At 34.9% G+C, this 27,473-nt stretch overlaps 1 protein-coding gene across 8 annotated transcripts in view; it reads left to right on the plus strand.

Annotated features, from left to right (window-relative positions):
- MEF2C (myocyte enhancer factor 2C) overlaps positions 1–27,473 on the plus strand; it is a 148,436-nt gene that overhangs the window by 18,796 nt on the left and 102,167 nt on the right. The window contains exon 1 of one of the 8 annotated variants that reach the window (XM_032627751.1): positions 13,669–13,687. The exons of the other annotated variants lie outside the window; for them this stretch is intronic. The gene's annotated coding sequence lies outside the window, so the exon portion shown is untranslated. Of the gene's footprint in view, positions 1–13,668; positions 13,688–27,473 lie in introns of those variants that run through there. 8 annotated transcript variants of the gene reach the window in all.

The following is a 27,473-nucleotide window of genomic DNA, read 5'->3' on the forward strand; positions in this document are numbered from 1 at the left end:
AATGTTCAACTTTTTCAGGAGATGACTGGTCAGATCAGTCTTCACTAGAAGAAAGGACACCTAAAGTGAGTCTTAAATGATGAGTCAAATCATTGGCAGTATTCTGGAAAATGGAATTGTTTTGATTCATCCCCCCTCCAAAGTGTAACAGAATTTAATAAGTTTTTTTATATGGCCTGCCATATTCTCAGCTTTGCCTTCCTTTTTGGAGAGGCTGTCCAAGGCCTTGTCCAAGTCTCTTTTGAAATTGGGAGCAGCTAATGAAGCTAAGAGGATGGTACTGGAAGTAGGAAGAACCTAGCTAATCCGCTTTCCATTCTCTGGTATGACAGAAAACCTCCCTGTTACAGATCTGGAGGTGACTGGAAGGACTTGTTCTTCCTCCACACCCACTCAGGCCTTGTTTCCTGGACACAGCTGAAAGGAAGGGGGGCCTGACCCAGGTCCTCCCCTGCAATTCACTGTTTGGACAGGGGATGTGGAACAAGTTATGAATGAGGGAGAAGAGCACCAACAGTGAGATGCTACCAAGAATACTTCATATAGTGGAGACTCAACTTTTATCTCCTACAAAAAATAATTTTAGAAAAAAACTTCACTTGGTATTTTCCTGTTTTTTCTTGTTCTAAAATAAATCAAAAATAGGGCTTCCCTGGTGGCGCAGTGGTTGAGAGTCCGCCTGCCAAAGCAGGGGACACGGATTCGTGCCCCGGTCCGGGAAGATCCCACATGCCGTGGAGCGGCTGGGCCCGTGAGCCATGGCCGCTGAGCCTGCGCGTCTGGAGCCTGTGCTCCGCAACAGGAGAGGCCACAGCAGTGAGAGGCATGTGTACCTCAAAAAAAAAAAAAAAAAAAAAAAATCAAAAATAGATAAATAAAAGACTTTAGGGGTGTCATACCCTTATGAAAAAATCTTGTGTACTTTAAAATTACTCTGTAAAGGTACTCTAAAAGAGAATAAGCTTGTAAGAACATAGCAAACCATGACTTTATAAGACATGTAGAATCGAAGAAACTGGGCTTGCTCTTCCTACATTGCCAAACAAACATAAAACACACACACACACACACACACACACACACACACACCAGCTTCAGAAGACAGAAAAGGCAAGACATGCAGAGGAAATAAATATACTGGTACTACAAGTTACATAGGAAAATGTTGCATTTCTTCATAGCACGCTTTACTGTAAAATGAGCCACATCCAATTTTACATAAGGGGGGGGTTAGATGGTGGTCTTAATTTTATAATGGAATAAAATTCCAAGTCTATAAATAAACTTTTCATTCCAGCTTCTAGGCCATGTTATTTTCACAAACCAGATTTCTCATGAGATAAGCGCAGCTTCATATTGGGAGGGAGGAGGGGGAACTGGACTGCACTGTTTGATTAATCATATCCCAGTGACTAGAGTAGAGAATTAAATTCGTTATGAAAGACTGGGAACTTTGATCTAATGGACTGACTTTTTTGGAAGTCATAAAATGTACTGAATTTGGTCTTAGATAGATAATGCATTAATATCACACACATAAAATTAGAAAATTATCACCTTGAGTAAATTAAGTATACAGCGTTGAATTCAATTAGCATATTATTAGAAATTTACAAGTCAATAAATATCGTAAGGTGTGTTTATTTTTTTAATGCAACTGGAAACTCTCCAAAAATTCAATATGATGCAGATGAAAACAAGTGATTTTATTAAGCCCTCGAAAGTCCTCAATGCTGGTTTTGCAGGAAAGGGGCATATTTATCAGTACTGTTTTATCTCAGAAAGGAAGAGCTTTCTATGATTGCAACTTATAAATCTGTTGAGAGTCAGCGAGGTTATCCAGATGAGTTTTTTTCTCACATCATGCAATAGCTGAGAAGCTCTTTCATAGTAATCAGCTCAGAACTAGACTAGTAAATTTCAGGAACATATACACCCAAGTTAAATAATGCTACAATATACCTGTAAAGGGGTGCTGTATTTCTAAGAGATTTGAATAGAGTGGACTTCAGATCTGGCTTCACATTCGAATTCTTGGAGAGCTTTTAAAAAATAACAATGCTGAGGAACCAGCTCCAACAATTCCAATTTCATTGGTCTGGGATGGGTCTAGGGATCAGTAATTTTTGAAAGTATCTCAAGTGATTCAAATGTCCAGTCAGTGTTAACTGTTAACATTCAAAATCTTTAGAACTTTGGATCATCTTTGAACACTAAGGTGAAGTATAAATAAGGAACATTAGGATTACCTCACTTCTAGCTATAAAATTGAGAAGAAAATAAATTGATTTCTTAAGTTATAAAAGGGAAATTATCTCCTCTGTACAATCTTCCTTTTACCAGTTTATGAGACCAGCTGCATCATTCCAGTTTTCTAAATTATTGGCATTTCTAAAGATGAAGTAACAGGGGAAGTGATGAACTTTATAAATAGACTGCATGAAATATTTGGCATGAGGGGTCAAGATGTAGGCGAAGCTGGAAAAAGACTTTAGCTTGTGTGTTAGCCAGAGGCCAACAGTTGTTAAATTCCCTAAATTTCCTTAAGGAAGGGAAGAGGAAGAATCCCTTTAAGAACATAATTTTTTTTTTTTCTCCAATGTGTAGTCAGTAAAACCCAGAGGGAAAAAAATGTACCTTTCAAGCCAAAATTAGGTCATGCCAACCACAGCAAATTTGGAAGCTCTACTTCAAATGTAGTCTTGCAGGATTGCTGTGGATCATCTTAATGTCATGCACGTGGTAAGGCTGACGCTTCCAGATCATGGCTGCGGGGCTCTGCTGAGCAGGCCGGCTCTGCTGACTGAGTCTGACCGAACCCAGTTAGGCTGTAGTTGGCACACAGACATGACGTGACCTAAGGTTGTGTCTGAAAGGTATGCTCTGGAATATGGCATTTTTTTAAGGTGAAAAATTTACAGTTTCTAAAAAAAAAAAAAAAAAAACTCAAAATCACATAACAGTTCATTTTGTTTTGCTTTATGATTCTAGAGGGGAAAAATGTTAAAGGAAACAGGGAATGGACAAATCTAGTATAGTGGCCTGCAGGCATGGCCTCCTGGTAATTAGGAGGAGGTTGCCAAAGAACTACCTCACCATTAAAAAAAGAAAGAAAGAAACCTACAAAGTAATAGTTTCATTCATGTATTCACCTGTTCACAGAAGTGGCAGGATTGTTCTTTTTCCAGTCTTGAGGGATGTGGGAGAAAATTAGAAGGCCCTTCATTCATTTCATTGGCACTTATCATTACTAGAACGTTGAATCTGCTGTAAAATGCAATATATTTCCATTATGTGAAAGAAACTTCTGCTTTTTTCCTACCTGCAGAACATAGTACTTCGTGGGTGTTTCTATTCATTATTTGAATGATGGACTGGCCATAAAAATATAGCTTATTTCCATTACATAACAGAAATTTATACTCTTTTCTACTTGCAAAAAGTATTTAATAAAGTGATAAGGCCTGTAAGGTTTAAACATTTTTATTGTGGAATGCGCTAGAGAACTTTACTGAGTTGTGTAAGGGAAGTATGAATATCTGTCATAGTATCCCATGTGTCTGTTATGTCCTCAAAGCAAAAAGCTAAAGCCTGTCTTTTGTTGAACACTACTGAATTCATTCCCACCAAAAAAACAAAAACTCAAAAGAGTTTTGGACTTGTTCCTAAATGAGCACATGTATTTGCAGCTGCGGTCTTTGTCACCATTAGCTTTACATCTGTGTCATACCTGCAGAAAGAAGTTTTTCTCTTCCAGAATGACTTTCCAGTGTGTACAGTTAGTTGCATCAGTCTAGTTTCCAAGTTATTGACGTCTCTTAGGATGAGGTAGCAGTGGATATATAATATTCTATCTGTTATGAACTGGGATATTGTACAGGAGATTGAAAAAATAAAAATACTCTCCTTCTATTATAGAATAGAATTTCTGCATTCTTGAATTACTTAATATAGGAACTTTCATGTGTTAAACTACATTCCCCTTGATTTTTCTGGCATGCTGGTTCTACAGTCTCTGATAACACAGGAAATAAAAGGCCCAATCAGTACTGCATGAGGATTCTAGACATACTTCACAGAGGAGAAACACTTGAAGTGGATCTTAAAGAAAGACCTTGAATGTGTCTTGTGTTGTCGCTGCATGTCTTGCCTTTTGAGTAGAGACTCTAGTGTGTCACTACACACCCAATAATACAGTCAAATCCCCCACTTAATGAATAATTTGGTCCCCTCAATTTTTTTTATTATTGGAAACAGATAATTTATTTTTCATGGAAACAGTTTTTAAATGGCTGTTAACTTCTCACATGAGCCCACAAAAACCCATTGTACACTTACAGTAATTCTTTTTAAATAGCAGGACGCCATACAGGTGTTGTAAAACAAATAACTGAATTAGACTGTCCAAACTTTCCTTCACCAGTAACGCTTAGCCAAAGCAGTCTCTGATGAGGCAGGTGGAATTTTTGTGGAAATAATGAAAATAATTTCTAGGTTTCACAATGTAGTCTAGTACATAGAGACCTCAGAATCATATGCAGTGTTCCTTTAAAGTGCAGAATTCCCACCGCCACCTTCCTGGGGAGACCTTTCAACAGATGATTAGAATGTTTATTGGAGTTTAAGGATTACTGCTTAAAGATCGCAAGTATTCTTAGTTTATCATTTCTTTTTAGAATAGCTTTCTCTGTTCAGATATATAATAAGCATCACTCTAAATGTTTTATTAGTTATCTTCAGCTAACACGTGGAACATACAAGAAAGAGAATTTCTTAAGGGATAACTGAACAAGAAGAGAACAGAAGGCGAGTAACAAGCATGTGTGCCTGGATAAAGTGCCTGAGAAGGATTTGACTAAACTACCATTAGGACTCAGGCACTTGGGCTCCGGCCTCCATACCTTATCAGTTGCACTCTGCTGTCCTCCGTGGCCCCTAATAAATTCTTACTGCACTGCCTTCTCCAGGAATGTCCGAGGTCAAATTTAAGGGGTTTTGCCCAGGTTCCCAGAATCTAGGCACGTGCCTGCCAGGCATATGGTTAATAGATACTTACTGAATGAGCAAACGATTTCTGCCACTCACTTCCTCTGAATTATAATCTCTGTGGAGTCTTGTTCGCTTAGGGCCCCTGATATGACCGGGAAAGTGCCTCAAACATATTGTAGATGGATATTCTCCATAAATTGAATTGAATTGAAGAAAAATTTGGTGGGACTTGAATTTAGAATTTCTTCTAAGCCCTGGTTGTGAGGTGATTTGCATATGTAAGAAAGTGGAGATTATGCATTGAGTTTATTTGAATTAGACGTTTTACAAAATGGATTTCATGATCAGAAAATGCCTAAATTTGTTGAAACTAAGTTAACAGAAAGAGAGTACCTTGCTGCATAGTTTTATGAGTCTAAAAACAGTACTCCATATATTTAACTCAGAGTTTTTGTTGGTGGCGCTTTATTAACTTCATGGTTTTTAAAATCCTCCTTTGAGATTTTTCTCTGCACCATCTAGATTTGGACCATAATTTGTGCATAATTCAAATTGCAGGAATATGAAGGAAGAGAATAAAAATTCATGGCAACACAAAGTACATTATTTTATTCACTGCCTTCTAAATTACTCTACCTATAAACTCAACTAGGTATTTTATTCTTCTCTATTAGAGAAGAATAAAGGAAAAATATCCAAAATTATTAAAAAGAAAGGTATCACCTTATTTCTTCATGTAGTACTGTCTTAAAAACTTTAATGATTCTTTTCTAAAAAGTAAAGTGATTTGGGGGAGTAGATAAAAATATTTTCAGATTATTTAAGAAAATAAGCTTGAATATGGAATATATTTTGAACATTTTTAAATGTTTCTCAAAGTATTCTCTATAGCATTTATCAGGACTCTTTCAGATCCCAAGACAGAGAAAGAATCCCGAAGCCCCTTTATAAGTTTGTGTCTGCTCTTCAGGTTTATTCAGCAAGGACAGCACTGGGACTGACACGCTTGCAGGGTGCCTCCCCGTCTGCCAGCTCATCTCTCTTCCCGCATACAGAGCCACTTTGGAGAGTAAACCACACGTAGAATGGGTCATTCCATTCACATAAGTACTAAAATTGGAATGTGTTCTCAGAAACACAAAAGTAAAACCTTAAGGACTCTACTGAAGACAATTAGGATTCATTGCAGTCCTTTCTTCTTATCACAATAGAAAGAATGTCAACTTTTGTGTCTTCAGTAACCATGCTTCTCAAGGATTTAATGAAATGATATATGTACCATAGCACTGTAAAACGGAAATCCTGTACAAATATCAGTTATTCTTAACCTACCTTAGATTGTAAACTCCTTGGGCTTGGGGACTGCACCTTATTTGTCTTTGTGCTCTCTCTGGTCTAAATAAGTCTGTTACACATAATAGATGTCCCATAAATGTTTGTTGAATTAAATTGAAACAAGTGAATGAAGGGTAATAATTGTTCCTAATTCAAATGAGAGAGATTTAGGAAAAACAATTAAGTGCTACCACTATGAAAACTTGCCCTTTGGAATTATCTTTCCTATGCCTGACTTTTGTAGAATTTTATGTATACCTATTTTATGGGACTAATTTCTGCCTTGTACTAAAGTTCATGTTTAAATTATCTTTCCCAGTTTTGTAAAATTTAAGCTCTTTGGAGGACAGAGATGAAGAATTATTATATGTATTCAGGATATACTCTCTGATGGATTTATAATATCTAATTTAACAAATTAACTTTTTGCACCAGATCTGCTATACTACCTGACTGGCTGAACGATGTTGATCATAACCAAAGATACTTCCTTGGGGTAGGCGTCCAGTTCCTTTTGTGAAATACTACTGCTTACTATTCTATGAACCTATGGTAATGATATCATTTATTGTATACTAATACATATTTTTACAACTGAGGAAACTGAAATTTAGAAGTCACATAGATTAAAACTTTGGTCTCTGATTAGAAAGCATGGTTCTTATATAGCTACAAAAGAACTGCCATCAGTAGCCTTTATTTCATTTCATATGCGGTAATAGATGAATGATGATTCTGCATCTTTCTTACATTATAATATTATATTTCTTAGATTTGCCCACCATGTAAAAATTATGAATTTTTGTGGTTCTTGTTTGTGTCGTGAGTGAAAGTCATGAGATAATACTGTTGGAGCTGATAAAACAATGTTGAGAGACACATTTGTGATTCATTAAAAGACATAGTGTAACTCATTGGCCCAGTTTGGAGTTTAAGTTTTATCCAACTGATTCACGTAAGTTGGGGGTTTTTTGTTTTGTGATATTCATCTGACTAGGTTGATCTCTTATTTCATAAATATATGAGGAACCAAGTACATTGGAAAGGGTTTATATCTTTTGTAAACCCATTAAGTCAACATCTAATGAAAGCTAATTCAAACGTTTTATTTATTCCATTGCTAGTTAGTTAGCATCGGTATATGATGGGAGTAAGAAAAACAAAATGATAGTCAAATCATGAAGTTTTATTCTTCACCAGCAATCTTCATGATACATTTGTTTCAATGATACTGTTATCTAGAAATGATAGTCATTTTTATTTTGCATAGATTTATTTATTCAGGCAATTCCTAATTACCTGTATTTATTTAAGTATAGCAACTTACTATTGGTGTCAATTTATTGAATGTCTAGGCATTATGTAGCTACAGAACATTTCTTCTCAGTTGTCCTAATGGAAGATACTTGGCTAGCAAGAGTACACAATTGTTTGATAATTGACTTTTGTTCAAGGGTGTACAAGTCCAGCCTAGAAGACCTCATTATCCATTAGGTACCCACCTCAGCTAGAGCTACATTTTAACACTGCATTCTTAAGAGCAGCATACATATCATTTTAATTATCACTTGGAAATATAATAATTATGATAAAAATCCTTATTAAAATTTTTTTCTTGTTGTATAGTACACTTATTTCAAACGATAGTTAATGCAGCCAGAAGCCAGTGTTTAAATAAATTGAACATTGCCTTGAATGTTCTTTTATAGGAAATGACTTTAGAGTATGATTCTGACTCTTCTGATTCTTCTCTCGTTGTGTTTCACGTACTTTCTTCATCTCAGCCTCCATCTCTACCACTGGTACTTTTAGATATGTATTTTTCCTTATATTTATTAATAGAAATAGCTTTAAAATTGAAGTTTTAGTTATATAAAAGAGATATAAGATACACAGTAAAAGGCGTGTGATTTTTTTTAAATATAAAGTTTGACTCTGTTGCTAATGAATATTGAATACACACTTCAATATATAGTTCTAAAATTGTTTTAATCACGTTATCATATCTAAGAAGATACTAATAACCTTTTGTTCACAACTATACTACTAACGAATATAAAGAATTCTGCATAAATTATTTCCATATACAATCACTTTTAGTCATTTAAATTTCCATTTGTTGTTTTGGAGATGTTGCAACCTAAAAATACAAATACAGTTTGATAGTTTGTATTCTAATAGAAATGTAAATCCCCTAAAGATTGAGTCTGATTGTATTGGTTGCATTATAAAGCTTCAAGTAATAATTACCCCCATACATTTTAGTACAATTAGAATTCTTTAATCTTTTTTGAGATGCTGAAAATAGATTTTAAAATTTCAAGTACCTAGGATAAATAATTACAGTCTATTCACATAACTATAAATGCATAAATTATTATTTTAATTTTAAAATATAAGATAGAGAAGTATACCTTACTAAATATTGAATTTTTTTTTTTTTTTTTTTTGCGGTACGTGGGCCTCTCACTGTTGTGGCCTCTCCCGTTGTGGAGCACAGGCTCCTGACGCGCAGGCTCAGCGGCCATGGCTCACGGGCCGAGCCGCTCCGCAGCACGTGGGATCCTCCCGGACCGGGGCATGAACCCGTGTCCCCTGCATCAGCAGGCGGACTCAACCACTGCGCCACCAGGGAAGCCCTAAATATTGAATTTTTATACCTTAAATTAGCTAGTTGGCCAGTCAGAATGTGAAATTAACATTGGTAGTTTATAGAATGTTAGCATGTAGAAACTGAAAGTTAGTAGAAAAATCAGCTGAATTTTAGCTGACAGATGTTCACTGAGTAAATTCACTAAATTTATATCCAGTACTTGTAAGACAGGTTGATTGATATCAAAATGTGTGGATGTTTACTGGAAGATAAAGCAAAGACTTGGCATTATTCTAATAATTAAACAGAACAAAGTTTAAATTGAAAAAAATACATATTCTTCATTTAAAAATTCATTATGTATAAGTTTTTAATGATATCTTATATATATATATATATACACACACACATATATACATATGTACATATCTAAGCATGTAAGCATGTAAGTATGTATGTATGTATGTCAAAGGAATCACCAAAGTCAGAGCCAGTACGTGAGACTGGAAGTTTTGCTCGTTACTCCACTTTAAAATGAAGGGCATTCCAAACATCCTGGCAGCCCTAAAGAGCAATGGCCTTCTAGGGTCTGCTCCAACTCTAAATTCCTCCATTCTGTCTACTTTGGCAGTTACCATTCCTATGTTGTGTTCTTAAAGCAAGCAAAGTAAGACCTCATATTTCATTAAAATGTTGGAATCTGTTTAGCATGACATAAAGGGTTGATGCTGGAGTCAGACTGTGTAGGTTCCAATCCCAGAGCCACACTTACCTTGTGCAAGCGAAGTCCTCTTTGTCTAAGTTTCCTCATATGTGAAATGGATGCAGTAATGGTACCATAAGGTTGGTATGAGGATTAAATGAGTTAATACATGTAAATAGAACAGTGCTAGACACAAAACAAGGATTAACAATCATTATCCTTTTTTTAATTTTTACAATCAAGAAATTTTGCATTGAAAGGGATTTTGGTTTTTGCCTTTTGAGGAGGAAGGTCTAGGAAATAGATTTTATAATTACCTACATCATCCTACAAATTAGTCGTTAAAGGCAGATTTACTACTTGATTTTATCTTTTCAAAGTTTTTCTTTAAATTCTTATAGTAGAATTTTAAAGGTTTCAATTCATATTATTAAATTTGAAATACAACTAAGGAATATCAGAATTACCAATTTCTAGAAGTTTCTTAGTTTTGAAATGTTGATGAACAACGGATCATTTCCTGAAGGAATTTGCAGATTCATCTCCCTGAAACGTAAGAGAAAACTGAACTTTAATAGTGGTCAGTCATTAATTCCTTTGAAATTAAGTTAAACATTTAGACATAAATCAAATGGATAAATGTGTTGAAACCTTTATTGTAGATTTTTAAATTAAGCCTTAGACAACATTTTGTACTAGCCAAATATCACACATTTTTAGTGTATTTTATTATGTCTGTGTGACTTTTTTTTTAACAAACAGGTTTCACAATCCTTGTAAACAAGAGAAATTTACCATAGCATTCGGTAGCATAGCCAAACTCACGTGGGGCTGGCTTTGAGAAATGCGATACTTAAGATTTAGACAGTCGAAGCCTGTGAATGTCATTTATTTTCAAATTAACTGATTTAGAAACAAGCAAATTAAAAGTACTTTAAAGTGCTTGGCACAACCATATTCTTCTAAGAAATATTTTACAACATTGAAGAACTTGTGTATCCATCTGGGAAAACAAAATACTCCCACACAGGCCACTATAACTCTAAATAACCAGTCCATTGGCAGAGGGAATCTTTCAGCCAACTCTTTCACAGAGAACAGTGTCATTAGGGAACAGAATTTTATCCCAAAGTATGTCAATTTTTGACCAAAATCTAAATTTTATTTTTTCTTATCAGTGTGGCCCCCTCATCAGTGGGAATGAATTAATGACTTTTTTTTAATGTGCTTGCTGAAGTTGCAAATAACTAGTTAACATTGTGGAGTGAGAAGTTACACTACTTAAAGTTTTCAAAATGTGTCTCAGTTTATTACCTTATTGTGACTAAAATAATTACAACAAGAATTAAATATTATATATAAAGCATTTACCTTATTTCCTGCTATTACTTCTATGTAGAAAGATGTAAATATGTGAATTTTTATCTTAAGGAGATGGTTTTCATCCACATATGGTTTACCCAGTACTCTGCAAAGTAAGAGATGTTACGTAGCTAGAAAGTTGTACCCATTCAACCAAACTTCTGGAAGTAGGTTTGTTATTTTCTACTAAACAGTTTTCAGCCTCTGTAGCTTTGGATTTCAAATACAGATCATTATTAGGTTATTAAATCATGCAGATTCTCTCCACCACTTCCTCTGCTATGTGCCTTTGGGGAGTTTTTTGTTTGTTTGTTTGTTTGTTTTGTTGTTTTTTTGCGGTACGCGGACCTCTCACTGTTGTGGCCTCTCCCGTTGCGGAGCACAGGCTCCGGACGTGCAGGCTCAGCGGCCATGGCTCATGGGCCTAGCTGCTCCACGGCATGTGGGATCTTCCCGGACCGGGGCACGAACCCGTGTCCCCTGCATCGGCAGGCGGACTCTCAACCACTGCACCACCAGGGAAGCCCTGGGGAGTTTTCTTAAATAGTAAATTGTTCTACATAATCTTTGTAAAAGTTATTGTAGTAAGATGATAAATTATGCTAAAATATTATTTATGAATTTTAGTTACATCACCATGTGCCCATTTACTAGTTATAATAAGTTTGCAGAATGGAATTTATTTGCACTTTGTGTATTGCCAATTTTTACTCATGGACTTTTTAAAAGCAATATATTTAAATCTGATTTTTGTATTTAGATAATAGTTGTTTGTATTCAACTTCAAATTTGAGAAACTGCTTTGTAATGTTTCTCAATGTAACTGTTTGTAACTGTAATGTAACTGTTTGTAATGTGATCCAAGTCATTACCAAGAGTTGTGCAACGATAAATGAGATAAACAAAATAGAAATAGTGATCTTATGTGAAAGCTATAGATTGGTGTCTGATCTAGTCTTGCAACTATGTATCTTACCAGCCTGTTAAAATCTAAAGGTCCTGAAATTATTCTCTTTTTTTCCCAAAGTCGTCGTTTTATAAATGAGTTACTAAATGAAAAAAAGAAAAGTGGTAATAGAGGAAGTTGACATGGAGAATTGTCACTGTACTCAGCTCTTTTATCTTTTTCTAAATATAGTTTAAAAATATTGTTCAGGTCAGCTGATATAAGCGGGGGAGTGCTTCTTCATGTCTTCTTTCTTTCCCAGTCATTTCAATAATGTTTTGATGAATTAAAGTATATAAGTGAAACAAAGAAATCAGCACCAAGTTCTCATATTAATCTGAGAATTGAAACTGCTAATTCCCCAGATATTTTTAATATATTGCTAATCTCAAAACCAGGACTAAATTGGTATTCCAGGACTAAAGTGGTAAATTTTTAATAGAGATGTCTCTTACAAGCAGGTCTTATTATAACATACTAGAATATCATTTATTCTTTGAGGGTGTGATTTATTCTATTTAAATATAAGCCCTGTAAAGGAGATGTGTTAATCTGTTTTTACTCTAAGTACATAAATATGTCTGTTGCATTCTAGTCAGTAGATGTATTCAGAAGCCAATATGCCTCCACTCTCACATTTCTTCTGTAAATGATGAATAATATTGATAAATGAAAATTACAAATCTGCAATAGAGCTTAACTACTGAACACTAAATCATTCTGTTACTAACTCTGTTCCAATGACATTTTCTAGATTAAAAAAAAAAGTCATTCCTACACTTAAAAAATATTTTGTGCTTTTGCAGCAATATAAGCAAATGTGCATTTGAAAGAAAATTCACAATGCAGCCACAAATAATTCCTTTAAGACTCAAAGTGCCATTTTCAAAAATGGTTCAATTTTCAGAATGGAATATTTAAAACCTCTTTCCTGCCAGACTTTACATTCCACATGTTTGGTACAATTAAAATAGGAGAGTTGAAGGAATGGAACTCTTCCATCTATATTTTGGAAAAACATATTCACTCACCTCAATTTGTCAGTGTGCATTAAGAGGGAGGTCATTATGCAGTAGAAAAAGAAGAAGAAGGCAGCTCTAACTCATGTGACTGACATGTACTGAACATGGCCATTAATACAACTTGGCAGTGACCTTGGCAGAATTACAGGTAATCTCCTTGCAGGGTTAAAGTATTTGAATGATATTTCTACCATGTTAAGCACAAAGAGAAGTCTCTTTGGAATTTTACCCTTTAATTTTCTTTTATCCTAACAGATATATTTTTTAACTGATCCCTTAATTATTTTCTTTATCCGTTTGCCCTCTGAATTGACAGTTTATCCAAAACATTGTTGCTGTCATTTTTCTGTCATTATGGGGAACTACTGTATATTGGTATCACTTTCATAAAGAGTTGAAGTTGATTTTATTTTTATTATAGGTGTAAGTATGTAGTCAAATTTTGTTATACCACTCATAACCAAAGTTCTAAAAAGCAGAAAACCTATATAGAGAAGACATAGGTTGAGAACTCAATGTTGAAAAAATTCCTTTATTATATATTTTATAAAAACTCTCAGCACCGTTATTATTATTACCATTTAGGATTTATTTGGATTATATAAGTTAAAACATGTATTTTTATCATAACTTCTTGGATTTTGCAATAGAAATTTCAAGTGCATCATTGTTTATTTCTTCCTACCTCAGGTGAGTTTGTCTCATAAGAAGGGAACTTTGGCACAGAAAAGATTCAGGTAAATTAATGGAAAATATCATGACAAATAGTAAAGTTGTCATCTTATTAAAACACCCTATTGTCATTGTAATCTCATATTTAGTAATAATCTGTACTGAAATGCCTATAATATGTAAGAAGTTTCACATAATGGAAGTCGGGCTTAGTAAAAAGCCTCTAAGCAGGTTGTAATTTCTTACAGTTGCTTCTACATCATATTTCAATACAGGAAATGAACAGTGACTATAAAGGAAGAGCATTTTTTTTCCACAAATGTGGATCCATTTAAAAACTGTTCCTTCCTGAATTGTTTCTGGGGTCTTTTGGCAATTTGAACCAGCTGTTGACAACAGCATTTATAGGAGCCATTGACACTGGAGGATATGACAGTTTCTGTTTGGGGTTCATTATTCGTAATTTTAATTCTAGTTCAACTTTTAGAAGCAGGCCAAATTAGTTAATTTCTGGAATTAAAGCAAATTCACCGGTCATTTACATTTTTGAGTATCACATATATGTAGAGAATTAGAAAGCTGCTTTCAATCAATGAGTCATTTATAGTATACAAGGTGAATTATTTTCATACAGAGCACCCTTACGAATCACTTGATAAGAAGGACGTGGAAATTTATTAGGTAAGGCATGTTCAATAGATTACAATATCCTGAATTTCTCATCAGTTTACCTATAAATTTAACCTTTAGCAACACCTATTTCCAATTTATTGTCAAGTTGATCTATATAATCAGAATTCCATATTATGTTTATATTACCCAGGAACCCACCAAATGGAAAATTAGAGGTATCTTATCTCTGGCTATAAATTATAAGTAAATGGTTGCTGGCAGCCTATAGCACTATTTAAAATCTTAACCATGGGGAAAAAGAGTTGTTCTTGAAATAACTGTAGTAGAAATACATTAAGAAATATAATTTCAATCAGGAAAAAAGTTAATCCAGTTTCAAAAAATGACATGGAAAAGTCAGAGAAAATGAAACACCCTTCTTTAATCTAAGGGGAGTCAAACTTTTAGGTTTGTATTTAGATAAAAGCTCAGATCATGAATGTACTGGATTTTATATATTTTACTGTCAGCTGATTTAGGACTTTCACATATAAAATTTCAAAACTAGATGATGAAAATATTTCGTTAGAAGTTTGTAAGGCCCCCTAACAGATGAGGCAGTATAGCAGAGGAATATGAGCTTAGAATCTGGAGTCAGCCTCCCTTATCTCAAAACCTAGCTTTGCTAATTAGTTATGGTGTAAAGTTGGGCAAGTTTTGTATTTTTCGGTGCCTTGATTTTTTTTCTGAACCAGAAATATAATATGAATAATGATCATGATAGTACAAAATTATCCAGGTATAAGGTTCAATTGAAATAATAGAAATAATATTCTTGGGACATGTTCACTCAATGAACTATCATTATCACGATTACTAGGATGATTAAAAATTGTTTCACAGGAATAAACTATCAAACACGAATTAAAATTCTGTTGCCAAAATTTCAAATTTTATTCTTCAAATCTTTTTCTCCTTCCACGTTTCCAATCTGAAATAGACTCTCCTAACATGATAATTTTTTGGATTAAAGAAAGTCATAGATATTAGTTCCAATAGATTATAAAATCTTTCATTAAAAATAGAAGAAACATGTATATCATCTAGTTAATGCCTCTCACTTTGTCATGGAGAAACTGTGTATTAGAAAAAAATGAATTTCAGAAATATTAAAAATTTAGTTTAAATGTGATTGCGTAGCCTACATTGTCTACCTAGTAATTGGTCTGTCTGATTTTTGCACAATGTCTCAATAGAATTTTAAAGATAGACTTTGATTTTTTTAACTTAATTCCAACAATTTATTGGTTTACCATTGATTTTTTAAATAGAATTTAAATAATACATACACACACAAAATATTTTAGGTGATGGAACGTGTCTGTTTGGGTGTTTAAGCATAGAATACAGTTAAAGTTTTAGCAAAAGACAAATGGCTAATGGAAAAATAGACCTAAATAGAAATGCTTTTTGTGATGTGATTTTTTTAAAAAATAAACAAACACAAAAGAAATCTAAAGAGACATTTTGCAAAGCCTTGCATTCCAAAAAAAAAAAAAAAAAATGAGATAGGAAAAGCATTAAGGTAGACAAGGCAACACTACCCCAGACATTAGGATCTTCTAAAGTAGCTCAGTCTGTTGAGTTTCCCAGATGGTTGTCAGTGATGTGCCTATCTCTGCACCATACTCTTCTTCTCCTTCTAGGGCAGGATTGGAGGAGGGGCAGTAAGTTTCTGTGGGTAGATGGCTGTGGTGCTCACATCATCATGTGCCCTCTCCAGTTCATACATTTCACTATAGGATGGTGCCTCGATTTCAAGGCTTCTAGAAAAGAAAAGTTGCTTTCCTTCAAAAACCATTGAAATCCTATTCTATGTTAACATCTTTTTTAAATTATTATTATTTAGGTTCTTATAAATACATGAAAAATTTACCAAGGAAGTTGGCATATTGGCACACATCTAGCCACATGGAAGAGTTGTGTTCTCCTTTATCTTACTGTTTTCTCCTCCTGAGGATCTTTTCAGCATACTTAATGAAAACTAAAATTTTGATGAAGAATTATCACAGTATCTCCCACTTCTTTGTTTACTGTCATTTTGATGGCTGATGCTATATCCATAAATTCTCAGGGAAGGAGTTTTCTTACTGTGTGTCTTTTATTTTTTTTCCATAGAGTTGATGTCTATAATTGTACTTCGTTTCTAATCTTCTGTCTTTTATTATACAATAGGGAGCCACTGATCACTTGTTTCCGCCCTAGTATAATAGAAATATCCAAATATTTCAGTCATACCTTACCCAGACATACAATCAGGAAACGTGAAAATGAGTGGCTTTCTTAATTTATTAGAATTTATTTCTCTTTCAGTAAAGCTAAGACTATTATTCATTAATTAGTTTAGTTTTTATCAAACCTGCTGATTGACCAAAGATTTACATTATTTTAGGATCCAATCCCAGGCAGGAATTAAATATCTGAAAAATTCAACAATAGAAAAAGATGAATTTAATGGAACAGATTTTCAAAGGACTTGGAAATACTTAAAAGGTATTCTTAGAAAATTTAGTGTGTAGGATGGAGGATGCACAAGTAGTCAAAAGACTACTTCATCTTGTGTCACAAACTTTTAGATAGGGAGGAGAATATCTGGTTGGCTAAATAAAGAAAGACCTTATGAGGAATGGGAATGAAAAAGTATTATGAGAAAAAAAAGAAATTTGAAATAATATGAAAATGAAAGTTCCAAGAAAATAGTAAAGGCTTAAAGTAAAGTAAGTAAGGCTTTTAAAGTAAAGGCTTAAAGTAAAGGAGAGTCAGAATTAAGATATGATATTTACGAATTGATTCAGTTTAACCAAAAACAACAGCAAAGGATAAAGAGTAGCCCAATTTTCATGTGAAGGGGAAAGTAAATATAGATCATATCAGGAATATTTTAAGTTCCATGAGGGCATGAATTTTTATCTGTTTCATTCATTTTATTCCTTTAGATCCCTTAGAATAGTGCCTGGAACATAGCAGTTACCCGGCCCCCCCCCCAAAAAAAAATGGTTGAATGAAGGAATTAATTTAATGATTTTTTGCATATGTAACATAGGTTTCCATATGTAACATATGTACGTATGACCTAAGGAATCAAGTGATATTAAATAACAAAGCAAATTTCATGGAACTCCTGAGCAATTCTGGCTAAAGCCTAAGATAATTTTAGTAGCAGGAATTCTTGTAACATAATGCCATTGCAAGGCCACAAGCTACTATTCTTAAGGATTTTTTAATAAAGGCTAGAAGGTAACTATCACAGTGATAACATTTTTGAAAGAAAACAAAGTGTGACCCAAGGAACCACCATTACTAACTCTCTTATTTGCAGACTTAAAAATATACAAGGAAAAAAAATATACAGGAAAAAAAATATATATATATACAAGGAAAAAAATCACTATGATTTGTCATACATTTGTTATACATCCTGTAACACCCTGGGTGTGAGTATAAAAACTGGTCCTATGAGAATATTTTAACCTTCACTGTAGAGTGTGAAGGAGAAGGGATAGGTATAATCTCAATTTTCCAAGCCTTTTGATTTTGTTCTGTATGACATCCTCATCCATAAATTGGGAAAATATTCCTTAAACCAGGCAGATTTGAATGGTAGCTAAAGGAATAGTGAAATAAATAATTTGTACATTCAATTTAAAGGGTTCTGTGTAAAGAGAGTTTTTGAAGTCTGGCCCTTGAAAAGGCAAGATCAGAATGCAGTGTGACCTTGGTAGACTGGAGAACTGGTCAGAAATCATGAAGTCAAGGGAAAAAAAAAAAAAAACTCTTTAAATACAAACTGTGGAAGAGTTGGCTGGAAGCAAATCTGGCAGGGGAAAAATACAAAATTGGAATAAATGAAAAGGTAAACATTTACTTTAGAATTCATGCAGTGTGTGGATAATTAAAATTATGTATCTGATAGGAGTATACAAGAGCCTTTTTTTAGTACTATGTATATTTTTGGACTCCAGAGCTAAAGGCAGGTATGACTTGAAATGAAGAGCCACAAAGATGGGGGAAAAAAGAGAAACTAAAGCAAGGAAAGCATGACAAAAATAGATATAATTCAATTCACAGTCTTAAAGCACATGACATGAAAACATGATCACCCGGTGTTGTTCTCTCTACAGAGGGTAGAACAACAGGACTGGGCCTAAAGCATTCTGTGAGGGATTAGCTATAAGTAAGAATTTCCTGAGAGTGAGAGTTGTGAGATATCAAAATAGGTTAGTGAGGAAGGTTATGTTGCTCCTTTTCCGGAAGGCCTTAAAAGAGAGGTGGAATCTTTATGAAATAATTTGGGTATGGTATTATCTGAAGGAGGGAAAAAATGATATGACCTTGCATGGCCCCTGCCGCTATTAATATCCGGCATTTCTGCTCTTACCTTGGCTGAATGGAAATGTAGATATGTATTTCTACAAAAAAAAAAAAAAAAAAGACTTTTGCTCTTCTGTAACATAGCAAAATTTACCTTTCTCATAAAGAGAATTTTAAGGCAAGTGAAATGTCCAAGCCCACCCTGAAATTCTCCATATTAAATTCAGAGAAGCAGTTATTAACTATTCATCTTCACTGATTTTTTTCAAAGGAACTAGATAGAGACTGTGCCATTATTCATTGTTTTCCAATTCATAAGTTATAAAAGATGAACATTTTTATACAGTTTTGACTTTCAGAATCCTCAGGAATGTGGCCAAATAATGATTTGGTGTGTTAACTAGTTGCTTGATGATCATGTCCACTTTTCTAACATCTAAAAGTAACGTGTTCCCCCTCCACTTCTCAGAACTCTCTTATTACTGGATCCACCCACAGGCATGAGTGACACCGACATAAAAGTTATTCCAGAGGTGTCTTCGCTGTGAAAGGCAGTATTTGCCAACAGGTCCTTTCTTACCGAGTTAGAAATCTCAGAGATTTCCTGTTTACCACAAGCCCTCTCAAAGTGCCTGGGATACATAGGCAGCCATTTTGAGCTTTCACTTTGCAGTCACCTGCCTAGCATCTTAAATTGAATTCAGTCTTGGATATAATGTGCCATTGTTGCTTATGGAGTTTTTGAGTGGCACTGACCTATAGTGCTCATCAACTGGTACAGTAAACATGTATAAATATATAAATGAAGACATATGTACCATAGTATTCTGCCTATGAAAGTAGGAGAAAAGGCTGATACATGCTGAAAGTATACAATTACATCCTCATACTCTGTAGCTCTGAGATACATTGTGGAAAAAAAATGATGTGAACTTCTGTAACACACCAGTGTGTGATTTTTCTTCCAACCATCATAAATATATTGCAAAGTAGGTCAACTGTTATTGTACAGTGAATTTGTATATTTTATTAGGTGTGTGTTTTATAAAGTTGATAACCATAAAATTACTTCTAAAAGAATATATTTAAAGAGGTAGCATTGCAGTTATACCCAGAGGTCTCAAACACAAAGAATCCTAAAGAAGTAGGTAAATGTATAAAATTCTAAAGTGGAAACTCTACTGCCCATAGAAGAATATTGTAGTAGACCATAATTTGAGGAGATGTAGAAACGTGGGAGAGTGAAGAGATAATGACCAGGGTAATACCAGGGTTGGTTAGATCTGGGTTAGAAACCTCCCCGAGGTACTTTGCAGGAGAGCAAGATGACTGCCCCAAGCCTGGTGGCAAGATATCTGTAATACTCTCTGTAATCATCATCTTATCATAAATGAAGTTGACTCTTCTGAGCCATCCTCAGGAAGACACCTGTTTTGATGGTTACCAAGAGTCGAGATGAATATATGCTGATTCATATACACTCACCTGCTTTCCCTGGTGAGCAGCCACATTCATTTGTAGAAAGGAGGGGGAAAATACCATTGGTGCTGATCAGCCAGTAAATACTGATATTTTAATGAAAGGTATCTAACTCAAGTTTCATCCTGTTCCCGTGCTAGTACAGTGAAGTAAACTCTTTTTTTGCCATCAAGAGTAAGAGAATGTTAGATACGTTAAAGAACATTGATTTTAAAAGAATTTCTTAGATTCCACTAAATCCCTCTGAATATCACATTTTCTGTATAGAATTTTAACTTTAAAACTTTAACTTTTGAATATTACCTTGCAGCATGGAGAAGTAGCAGAGTGTGTGATTCGAATACTAAGTCTAGGACTGAATTTATAAGGGTTCACATTATAACTCTAACACTAGCCCTGTGACCGTGGGCAAGTAATTTAACCTCTCTATCCTCCAGCCTTTGTTTCTGTGAAATGAAAATGGTAGTAGTGCCTTCCTCATAGGCTGCTATGAGGATTAGAGTCAATATATGTAAAGTTTTTAGTGCCATAATATTTTATAATTTATAGCTAATTATTTATTAAATTTCTAAATATGATTAGTAGTCCAAAGTGCATAATATAACCTTGATCTTAACTGCTTATTTTGCTTGAGGCTGAGGTGAACCAACTTTTCAATGCAAAAAAAAAAAAATGAAAAAACAATTATATTTACCAGGCAATTAAACATTTTTGTCAGCTTATTGTTTCTCCAGAACTATATCCTTTGGAGAAGCATTCTGACCTCATTGTGTCTTACACCTTTATTGAATTTATACCATTTAGGAACTTGAAAGGGGGCTTTAGAAATTGAACCCAGCTCCCTTTATATGTCTGAGGAAAATTAGACTCAAGGGAGTTGACTGGCCCAAAGACCTGCAGCTCCTGGGTAGCAGAACCCACCCAAGAGTCTGATTCCAAATAGAGCTTTCTTTCCACTGCACTCTGCTGCTTTCTGCTGTTTTGGACTTTGGAAACAAATCACACTAATTGCTAAATATTTTTATTAATATTTTTACTTTAAAAGAACAGCAGTTTTCTGCACCTGATGTTATGTTTGTATTCCTTTGTCAAGCTAAGAGAATAGATTGTTGTTTTATCAATTATTCAACAATAGTGTTAGGTTTTTCTTTGAGCCAGGCACCGAGCTAAGTGTTGGTTTGGGGCATATATATTCAGTAGTCAGAGGAAAGAAGCTGGATCCTTTCTTTAAAGCTAGCATTTCCCAAGGGATATTCCTGATACATTTGTAAATACTACAGATTCTGGCATCTAGCATATTAAAGACTATGAACAGTCCTGTAGCAAAGAAATCTATTTTCCTAATTTTTTTGATTTCCTGATTTTTTTTTAGGGTTTGGAGGGGTAGGGTGGGCAGGGGATCACTTGTTAGCATCCTTAGAAACCAGTGATCTGTGGAATCCACTTTGGGATTTCTAAGGAGAGTCATGAGCTTGCTTCCACCAATGATTGCTTTTTTTTTTAGACCCTAGGTTTTAGAGAATCAGGATGAAAAACTGTCCGTGTCAGTAACTTCTGATTTTTGTAGCATGGCCTTTTTATAGGGAAAGTACTGTAATACTTTCCATGTAGTATTATCTGCCAAGGATGACTTGGGCTTTCCTTGAAAAGAACCTGGGACAGAATGTGTAGACATGCTGAGATAAGGAGCCTCCCGCCAGGCCTTCAGCCCAGGACCCAACTCCGCTGCCCACCCCCCTGCCCGCGGTGCCCGCCCTGTGCAGCTCATTTGCCTGCGCTGCCTGCATCTTACAGAGGAAACATTCTGTTCGTCTGAGAACACCTCTATTCCTAGCTCTTTGACAGTTTCACTTTCCATATCCCCTCAGTTCTAAACATGTGGAAAAAGAGATAAAGAAAGGTGATGAAATGAAAAAATCGAGTGGGGAATGCTTCAAATAGAGGGAAGAAACTCATATTTATGTGTCTGCTTTGTATGCGGCTATGACTGGGTTTTGGAGGGGGAGGAAAGTGCCCTCCAAAGGTCATCTTACAAGATAGGGAGGGAGGTGAGTATGCAGTGTGAAGTATTGGTTAGCACTGAGAATAAAATAAAACACTGTGCTAGTTTTTACTAGAATAATGTCTATACTGTGATTCATTTAGGAAAGGAAAGAAGACATCTTGACTAAAAAAAAAAGAAACTTTGCAAATTTGTGATTCTTTTTCAGGGCATTTAACCAATAATAATGAAAATAGATTATTGTTAATTTAGGCTTCATGGTAAACTGTACAACTTACCGTACTTTAAAACTGATAAATTATGTTCACCAAATAGGACATAAAAAGAAAATGATGGAATAAAGGATCAAATTTTTACCACTCTCCCAAAACATGACAGGGGAGGGAAAATTGAAAATATATACCCATTTTTCCTTAAGTAAGGTTTCCTTGAATAGGAAATTTTGGCCCCTCCCCTTACTTAAAATGCTATAGTTTTTCATTGGACATTTATATTTTACAACTTTTAAAATTAAAGTGTCTGTTGTTCTTCATTCTAATTTCCTATTTATTAAAATTCATAATCCTTAACTTTTGTATTTTTCCCTTAAAAATGCCTTAATTTTAAAAATACTAGATGATTCAATTTGTCTATTCATTCTAAATTGGAAATTAATCTGTTTGGCTTGAGGCTACATAGCTGACTCCAAAGATGTGTGAATGTTTCCCATACAGTGAGACACTGGGATACATTGTCTCATTGATTATCACTGAGAGCTTAATCAAAACTGTGCTGATTGCTTGGGAGTTGGGTCCTATGAGAGAGGAAATAAATCATCCTAAAACAATGACTGTTACATTAGTAATGTTGTGAGATTGTTTATTTCTAAAAGAGTTTTAAAAATACGATTTAGGGCTTCCCTGGCTGCGCAATGGTTGAGAGTCCGCCTGCCGATGCAGGGGACACGGGTTCGTGCCCTGGTCCAGGAAGATCCCACATGCCGCGGAGCGGCTGGGCCTGTGAGCCATGGCCACTGAGCCTGCGCGTCCAGAGCCTGTGCTCCGCAACGGGAGAGGCCACAACAGTGAGAGGCCCGCATACCGCGAAAATATATATATATATACGATTTAAAAAATATAATTCTGTATTTTGTGTTGTGTTTGTCAGATTGCTCATGGTACTATCCATATTTAGCACTGCAAAATGAACTTATATCCACAAGACCTATTTCAACCAGTGGGCATTACTTCAGTGAAATAACCACATCTCAAGGGAGAACACACCATTGGATCCAACTAATATAAATTTAGAAACCTTTTGCATTATAGTATATTCTCTGTGTTTCAAAGTATTTATAATTTCCATAAAATTAAACAAGTTTACACAAAGAATTTCAGAAATTGAATTGCATCCAACTAAATTTTTACAAATGAATGTGGATCTATTTTTTTATTTGAGCCTCACAACCTCATTATAGAATATATGTGTTGTTATTCCCATTCTATAGCTGAGGAAACTTAAGGTTTAGGAAACTATGAATTGGCCAAATTTATACCACCAGCGACAGGTGGAGTGCTGGAGTGTTCACCCTCCAAATGCAGCCTTGCTCCATCCATGGTTTACATCTCTCCTCAGATGTCATCTTTTCAAATAACCCTTCCCTGACAGCGTTATTCACCTCAGTCAGCCCTTTCCTGTTCAGTCACCCCTACCTAGCCTGTTCTGCTGTGGTATTTTCTCCGTAGCAGTTTTCTCTCTAAAATCATTGTATTCTCTTGTTTATTGCTTCATTCTCCCTTTAAAGCCTCGGGTTCATGACGACCAGGACCTCTGTTTGGTGCACAGTGGTATCTCTGGCACCTCTTAATTGTGCTTGATGCGTTTATGTCTCTGTGACTGTTGATCAGACTTTTTCATTGATATCTGTAATATTAAACATCATGATTTTGGCTCTTGGCCTCTGATGACATCAACTTGGCCAGGATTTGATTGCCCACGTGGTCCAAGCTAGAGTTTAATTTAACATCTATAATGAGACTACACCAAATACATATAGCTACGTATAGTTCATCTGCTCCAAAGCTGGGGCAGATAGACTGCCTTGTGTCTTGTTAGAGGATCTGCACTGCGTACAGGCACCTTAATCACATTTCTGACATTTAACCGTCACAACCGTCACCATTCCTGACCACCACCCCTGACAAAAGTTCTGATGTATTCAAGCCATGCGTTACACAGCCCTAGCGTGTTTTACAGTCAGAGGGCCAGTCATGTAGAGTCCTCTTGTCCTGGAGTTTTACACAGATAAAGGGAGGATATAGTTTTGAGAGGAATGCTCCAACTACAAAGTGCATCCTGAAGGCCATTTAGCTCACAATGAAGGTCTGTGTTTTAAAATAGCACTATAACAAAGTAACTACAGAGTTTTGGCAAGGGTTTCAACTATTTATAGAAGTAAGTAAGGCATAATAAATAGTGCCACAGTACCCAGTTCTCCCTTTCGCCATAACCCCAAACTTATGAGAAGCATTGTAATTATATTTTTCTACTTACGAAAAAAAAAAAAAATCATAGTAGCCATTATCAGTTTAACCATACGGAAGCTCAGGCTGAGATTTCTTTTTTAAATGCATAGTTTTGATTTTCAACAGCTGCACTGGGTCTTTAATCATATATTATCTTTATGAAGCCTTTTTCTAACATATGTTAATTGGCTGTTTTCTGTGACAAATTATGAGCTCTTACTTTGATGAGGTTCAATTGCAATCATGTTGGAGTCGAGTACGTAGAGTTTCCACCCCTGCTGGCTCCTCAAACCACTACAAACATCCGCACGTCACTGCAGTGCTGAGTAATGGCAGGATTTGGGCTGGCTGATTTCGCTACAGATTTTTTTTTTCCACGGGATATTTTCAGCTTCTTTGTACTAAATCTGTTGCAGGGTTTGCCCTTTTTAGCAGAAGCATGCTCTAAAATTAACATCAAATCTTATTGGAGATTACTATAATACAGTGAGAAATATTTCATAATACAATACCCGAGCGTCTGTTGTGCTTTACTAAAATTTTAATACATTTGTTAGACATTTTGTAGCAAAGTCAGTCATTTGTGGGGTTGGTGTTTTCTAAATCATCAGCATTTTGTAATAAATATTTTGAATTTTCCTCTTTGCATGAGGAAAAGAACAGTTATTTATTGAGAGCTGATCAAGTATGTATTTAGCTATCATAAAGAAAATGCACATACTCTTTTTTTCCAGGTGTTGCCAAACATCAGTATGCCAAAGATTCCATTGTATTTTCTTTTTTCTTTGTAGTTCCATCTGTTGGTCAAATGATAAAAGGAATTACATGTTCCATCAAGGTTAATGTCCTATAAGATGCATAACATCCATCCAGTCATCTGTCCTAATGTCAGTTTTTAATGTATGATTAGGATGAACAGATATGTTCTAATTCTTCTACTCTGAGAACTGTGACAGATAGCCTGCATCAGACACCAGCAGATGATCAGTGATAGCTATTGTTAGACTAGGTATAAAAATACAGTGCATTTGTTTATATTCACAGGAAAGTAGTCAGGGCAGTGATTAAGGTCTTCAGAAACTGTTTCAAACACCAGTCATACTGAGATTAATTTCACTGTGTTTCTGCCTTGCCACCTAAGGTAAAGGATCTGTGAACTGAGGTTCTCCAAAGCCAAAGCTAGGGGTCATATTTCCATACAGGTATTAAGAGTTTAGAATAAGATGAGCCAGATGTGAATAGGAGCTACTCCTCAAGAGGCTGTTTTTAATCAGCCATTTCCCTGGAGTAGCACACAATCAATGAGCTCTAAATCCTGAGGCTACCTGCGCACATAGGAAGGCCTGGGAACATCATTATAGAACTTACAATTGAGTATACGTGAAAAAATTAGAGCAGAAATTAAGGGTAAGAAAGGTTAACTTCAGAAGTCTTACTTTGGTACTGCTGTTTCAGAGGGTCTTAAAGGGATCATTTCAAATGTTCAAAAAAAAAGGAATATTAAACTCAACTAAATGCAGGTACTACTCTATAAAAGATCCTTGTAAATAAGCCAAATGAAAAGTTGTTGTTGATTTATGTTAGCCAGAACTGTTTAAACATGTGTATTGTTTTGAGGAGGTACATGTGCATGAATTTCATCCTGAGTAAGTAAAGTTTTTTTTTTTTTTTTTTTCATTAATAGCACTACTGCTAGGGAGAAAGGCTTCAGGGGTCCTGCATGATCTTCAGTGTGACTGTGGAGTCAGGTGGTGCCCTGTCTTGAGCTAGTGGACACAAGGAAATTTAGTTCCACTTGATAAGACACATATACTTAATTGGCTTTAAGAAAATAAACCAAGAATGATGTGTAAATGAAACAGAGAACTTGGCACTTGACTACATGGAAGCCGTGAGCCATGTGGCTTAATTGGGGCCAGTTGGGATCATTTAATGATTGCTGTCAGAAGATCAGATGTAATTCTCCTTATAAGAAGACCACAGTGGGATAGAGTTAAACAAATTGTCATCAGAGGTTTCAGATGAACAAAGCCTTAATTAGGTTGATTAGGATGCTGTAAAGGAGATGAAGAGAAATCGAAAAATTGATGAATCACGGGGTTCCATGTTGAGCCACATATAATAGTAATATCAAATATCTTTTTTTCGATTTGAGGTATGACTGGCATTTTGACTATTATATAAATTATCATAGAAGGTTTTTATATAAACGTTTTAAATTTCTAAAGTTTAGCTAGAGACAAAAGTAAACGACATTCAGTGAATGTAAATAGCAGATGATTTATCAAGCATATTCTTAATGTAGAACAAAAACATTGGCAGGAGGACAATAGTATTCTCATTTCAAGGTCATCCTTAAATGTTACATAAATTGGTAAGGTAAATAACAACAGAGGCAGATTATTTTCAAGGACATAATTTTCAATCATTAATGTAATGTTTGAATACAGAGTATTATTTTTTTACTTAGAATGTCCTTTTAACCATTCATATCACAATCCTAATAATACTGTGATTATTTACTAGTGATAATACTCAGGACTACTCAGATATCTTAAAATGTACTCGTTTTACCCACATATTATGAAAGACTAAAATATGTTTTTTCCATTTTCTGCAGTTTTATAGGAAAATATTACCTCTGTACAAACACATACGGACACACAAATGTATTAGTAAGGCTGAAGACTGTGTCTCATACACTCAGGCTTTTGAGGAAAAAATGTGTAGAATATTTACATTTTAATAATGAAATATGATATATTAAAGATTAAGAAAATAATGAATGTAAGATTTTTCTGACAGGACCATTAGATGCCTGGGAATTCAGATTTTTGTCATAAGATGAAAATTTTTTTTATTATTTTTTTGTGGTACGCAGGC

Source organism: Phocoena sinus, chromosome 3 (assembly GCF_008692025.1).
Source record: "Phocoena sinus isolate mPhoSin1 chromosome 3, mPhoSin1.pri, whole genome shotgun sequence".
In the NCBI taxonomy this organism is placed as follows: Eukaryota; Metazoa; Chordata; class Mammalia; order Artiodactyla; family Phocoenidae; genus Phocoena; species Phocoena sinus.